This window comes from Physeter macrocephalus, chromosome 15 (assembly GCF_002837175.3).
Source record: "Physeter macrocephalus isolate SW-GA chromosome 15, ASM283717v5, whole genome shotgun sequence".
In the NCBI taxonomy this organism is placed as follows: domain Eukaryota; kingdom Metazoa; phylum Chordata; class Mammalia; order Artiodactyla; family Physeteridae; genus Physeter; species Physeter macrocephalus.
Window position 1 is genome coordinate 53740557 of NC_041228.1, and position 5972 is coordinate 53746528.

General features: G+C 35.9%; 1 pseudogene; it reads right to left on the reverse strand.

The window, feature by feature from the left end:
• The window catches only part of LOC102987992 (electron transfer flavoprotein subunit beta-like), a 7327-nt pseudogene extending 4496 nt beyond the window's left edge, over window positions 1-2831 (reverse strand).
• Between the last annotated feature and the right edge of the window lie 3141 nt (window positions 2832-5972).

Genomic DNA, 5972 nt, shown 5'->3' on the forward strand with positions numbered 1-5972 from the left:
TTCTTCTTTCTCTATTTGCTTTAGGTGTAAGGTTAGGTTGTTTATTTGATATTTTTCCTGTTTCTTGAGGTAAGATTGTATTGCAATAAACTTGCCTCTTAGAACTGCTTTTGCTGCATCAAATAGGTTTTGGGTCATTGTGTTTTTATTGTCACTTATCTCTAGGTATTTTTTGATTTCCTCTTTTATTTCTTCAGTGATTTCTTGAGTATTTAGTAGCATATTGTTTAGCCTCCGTGTGTTTGTAATTTTTATAGATTTTTTCCTGTAATTGATATCTAGTCTCATAGTACTGTGGTCAGAAAAGATACTTGATACAATTTCAATTTTCTTAAATTTACCAAGGCTTGATTTGTGACCCAAGATATGATCTATCCTGGAGAATGTTCCAGGAGCACTTGAGAAGAAAGTGTATTCTGTTGTTTTTGGATGGAATGTCCTATAAATATCAATTAAGTCCATCTTGTTTAATGTTTCATTTAAAGCTTGTGTGTCCTTATTTATTTTCATTTTGGATGATCTGTCCATTGGTGAAAGTGGGGTGTTTAATTCCCCTACTATGATTGTGTTACTGTCTATTTCCCCTTTTATGGCAGTTAGCATTTGCCTTATATATTGAGGTGCTCCTATGTTGGGTGAGTAAATATTTACAATTGTTATATCTTCTTCTTGGATTGACCCCTTGATCATTATGTAGTGTCCTTCTTTGTCTCTTGTAATAATCTTTATTTTAAAGTCATTTTGTGTGATATGAGAATTGCTACTCCAGCTTTCTTTTGATTTCTATTTGCATGGAATATCTTTTTCCATCCCCTCACTTTCAGTCTGTAGGTCTGAAGTGGGTCTCTTTTAGACGGCATATATGCAGGTTTTGTTTTTGTGTACATTCAGCCAGTCTATATCTTTTGGTTGAAGCATTTAATCCATTTACATTTAAGGTAATTATTGATATGTATGTTCCTATTACCATATTCTTAATTGTTTTGAGGTTTTTTCTGTAGGTCTTTTCCTTATCTTGTGTTTTCTGCTTAGAGAAGTTCCTTTAGCATTTTTTGTAACTTTGGTTTGGTGATGCTGAATTTTCTTAGCTTTTCCTTGTCTCTAAAGCTTTTAATTTCTCTGTCAAATCTGAATGATATCCTTGCTGGGTAGAGTAATCTTAGTTGTAAGTGTTTCCCTTTCATCACTTTAAATATGTCCTGCCCCTTCCTTCTGGCTTGCAGAGTTTCTGCTGGAAGATCAGCTGTTAACGTTATGGGGATTCCTTTGTATGATGTTTGCTGCTTTTCCCTTGCTGCTTTCAATATTTTTTCTTTGTATTTAATTTTTAATAATTTGATTAATATGTGTTTTGGCATGTTTCTCATTGGATTTATCCTCTATGCGACTCTGTGCTTCCTGGACTTGATTGACTATTTCCTTTCCCATATTAGGGAAGTTTTCAACTATAATCTCTTCATATATTTTCTCTATCCCTTTCTTTTTCTCTTCTTCTTCTGGGACCCCTATAATTCGAATGTCAGTGTGTTTAATGTCCCATAGGTCTCTGAGACTGTCCTCAGTTCTTTTCATTCTTTTTTCTTTATTCTGCTCTTTGGTAATTGTTTCCACTATTTTATCTTCCAGGTCACCTATCCATTCTTCTGTTTCAGTTATTCTGCTATTGATTCCTTCTAGTGAATTTTTAATTTCATTTATTGTGCTGTTCATCGTTGTTTGTTTGCTCTTTAGTTCTTCTAGTTCCTTATTAAACGTTTCTTGTATTTTCTCCATTCTACTTCCAAGATTTTGGATCATCTTTACTATCACTATTCTCAATTATTTTCCAGTTAGACTGCCTATTACCTCTTCATTTGTTTGGTCTGGTGGGTTTTTACCTGGCTCTTTCATGTGCTGCATATTTCTCTGTCTTCACATTTTGATTAACTTACTGTGCTTGGAGTCTCCTTTTCTCAGTGCTGCAGGTTCGTAGTTCATGTTGTTTTTGGTATCTGCCCCCAGTGGGTAAGGTTGGTTCAGTGGGTCATGTAGGCTTCTTGGTGGAGGGGATTGGTGCATGTGTTCTGGTGGATGAGGCTGGATCTTGTCTTTCTGGTGGGCAGGACCACTTCAAGTGGTGTGTTTTGAGGAGTCTGTGAACTTATTATGATTTTAGGCAACCTTTCTGCTAACATGTGGTTTTGTGTTCCTGTCTTGCTAGTTGTTTCGCATAGGGTGTCCAGCAGTGGAGCTTGCTGATCGTTGAGTGGATCTGGGTCTTTGTGTTGAGTTGGAGATCTCTGGCCGAGCTCTCGCCAATTGATATTAAAAGGGGCCGGGAGGTCTCTGGTAGACCAATATCTTGAACTCTGCTCTTCCACCTCAGAGGTTCAGGCCTTACAGCCAGCTGGAGCACCAAGCCGCTGTCAGCCACACAGCCTTAGTAAGCTGAGACACCAAGTGGGGAGTATGAAAAATAGTGTCAGATACTTTCCTCACCACTTCTTGGATACTTATTTGGGAAAAAAAAGACAAAAATATAAATAAAAAATTATGCACAATACCTTGAAGGAAGCCTGTGCCTGTGTGGGGCCCTAGATCTTATGCATCATTAGCTTCATTGTCCATCAGTCTCTGGGAGATAGCCAAGCAGAAGGCAGGGATGAGAGTCCTCTGGCACAGGACACAGCTATTACAGGCACTGTGATGCCGGACAGAGGGAGGAACAAGAGAGGCGGCTGCTGAGGAGAGCTGGAACAAGACCATGTATAAATTTATAATCCATGACAAGGAATCTTCACAGAGAAGTCAATGACCCTCTTGACAGCCATAATTGCACACAGCTCCACCATCTTCCTGCTGCAATGACCCTATTAACTCGTTTTTTAATAAAATATTTTACATGGTGATTACTATGCCATGCATAACCAGATACATTCTTAATTTATTACATTCTTTACATAAGCAAGCATAATCATAGTTTTGTGTAAATGAATATTTAATTCTTCCCTCGCTTCAAGATTTATCCTTTTGATAACACCTGAAAGGCATATACAAGTGGCTCAAGAACAAAACTGACATTTTAAATATCCTTTGACCTTGCCATTAACTTCAATATATGTTTATTCTCTTGATTCTTTCAGTTGAATCACTTCAGATATTTAAATGAAGTTTGTTTTAGTTGATGCATAATTCATTGAAAATATTCAATGTATGATGACATATTGAATTTAAAAGATTTTAGACCTTTCACTTTTCCTTTTATGTCTAATGTTTGCTTCAATAAATATTCTACATTTTTCCATACATAATAAGACATCTCCATTTCCAGTTTATAGATTTGGCTGGATTAAATGTCATCTTCTACAGTCTTATATTTGGTAGTTTTGAAAATCTTTTCCCAAATGGATAAATTTTTCACTTCAAAACACTTTTGAAAACCTTCTCTTCAATGTCATTTGCAGTGTGTTTCCAGTGGGTGTACTTTTTTTTTGAAAGGATTTACACATGAAGAATTTTTTTATCATGTGACTGAAGTCGTTAGCCTTGATGGCTCTTGATGGACTCATTACCATGGAACAATGTCTCTTTACAACTGATGAGAGAAGCTAGATTATTCGTCTAGAGATATCTATGAGTTTTCATTACTTAATACTCATCTAAATGCATACTCTCTAAGTAAAAGTCCAGGAAATTTGATTTTATTCCTAAATAGATAACACTGTAATCAAAGGTTGCCAAGAAATTCCTAGGAGGTTTTCAAAGAAACACCTTGAAGTAACCAGCTCCTTGGATTTAGCCCACGGAGAGCATAATTTCTGTACAACTTGGTAAACAACTCCTTGTATTTATCCCACAGAGAGCATAATTTATGTGCAACTTGAAAAGTGTGAGCACTTCTACTCTTCCCCAGGCATGATTATTAGTGCAGGGATTGCTACCAGAAGGATATAGAAGCCAGAGGTGAACTGAGAATACATGAAATCTAGAGAAGAGGAAACTGTGCCTACTTCTAGTTTTTCCTTGCCTGAGTTACGGGGCACATTTAATTCTGCAAAACTATGAAATATTTCTGAGTAGCAGAGAGCTTTTGGATTCAAGACTTAAGCTCTTCCAACTTCTCTGATATGGTGGTCATAGTACTCCACAGAGAGAACTGATAAAGCGGAATTACATTTGTCCTCAAGACACCATATCTAGAATTTTTCCCCAAATTAACTTTTGAAAATATAATTAATAAATGGGCTATGAAAGTTAATGATAGAACATTAGAACAAACAAAATGAGAAAAGAGGTTTAGAATAAAGGCAAATAATATTGGGTAGGTACTTATGAGTTCTCTTGATGACAACACTTGGAGAGATATCAAGTGTGATGAACATAAGTATTGGAGAAAGAAACCTTTATTATATTTTTGACTCTGTCATTAAGCTAGCTGTGTAACACATTTAAATTTTGTTCCATGGTAGCCTACTTAAAATCAAGATGATAATTCAGTGCTATTCCAAATGTGCTCCTTGACATTTTTTTTTTAATTGAAGTGTAGTTGCTTTACAATGTTGTGTTAGTTTCTGCTGTACAGCAAAGTGAATCAGCCATACATATACATATATCTCCTCTACCTTTTATTTCCTTCCCATTTTGGTCACCACAGAGCATTGTGTAGAGTTCCCTGTTCCATAGAGTCTATTCTCATTAGTTATCTATTTTATACATAGTAGTGTATATATATCAACCGTAATCTCCCAATCCACTCCCCTTTGGTAGTCATACATTTGTTCTCTATATCTTTGTCTTTATTTCTGCTTTGCAAATAAGTTCATCTGCACCATTTTTCTAGATTCTCACTCTGTATGACACACTCCAGGTCCATCCACATCTCTACAAATGACCCAATTTTGTTCCTTTTATGGATGAGTAATATTCCATTGTATATATGTACCACATCTTCTTTATCCATTCCTCTCTTGATGGACATTAGGTGGCTTCCAGGTCCTGGCTAATGTAAATAGTGCTGCAATGAACTTGGAGTGCATGTATCTTTTGCAATTATGGTTTTCTCAGGGTGTATTCTGAAACGTTTATTCTCTACATCTGTGTCTCTACTTCTGCCTTGCAAACTGGTTCATCTGTATCATTTTTCTAGATTCCACATATATGCATTAATATATGATTTTTTTTCTCTTTCTGACTTACTTCACTCTGTATGACACACTCCAGGTCCATCCACATCTCTACAAATGACCCAATTTTGTTCCTTTTATGGATGAGTAATATTCCATTGTATATATGTACCACATCTTCTTTATCCATTCCTCTCTTGATGGACATTAGGTGGCTTCCAGGTCCTGGCTAATGTAAATAGTGCTGCAATGAACTTGGAGTGCATGTATCTTTTGCAATTATGGTTTTCTCAGGGTGTATTCTGAATAGTGGGATTTCTGGGTCATATGGTAGTTCTATTTTTATTTTTTTAAGGAACATCCATACTGTTCTCTATAGTGGCTCTATCAGTTTACATTCCCACTAACAGTGTAAGAGGGTTCCATTTTCTCCACAGCCTCTCCATCATTTACTGTTTGTAGATTTTTTTGATGATGGCCATTCTGACCAGTGTGAGGTGATACCTCATTATAGTTTTAATTTGCATTTCTCTAATAACTGGTGATGTTCAATATCTTTTCATGTGTTTGTTGGTCCTCTGTATGTTTTCTTTGGAGAAATGTCTATTTAGGTCTTCTGCCCATTTTTTGATTGGGTTGTTGTTTTTTTGATATTGAGCTGCATGAGCTGTTTGTATATTTTGGAGATTAAACCCTTGTCAGTTGCTTTATTTGAAAATATTTTCTCCCATTCTGAGGGTTTTCTTTTCATCTTGTTTATGGTTTCCTTTGATGTGCAAAAGCTTTTGTTTCATTAGGTCCCATTTGTTTATTTTTGTTTTTATTTCCATTTCTCTAGGAGATGTGTCAAAAAGGATCTTGCTGTGATTT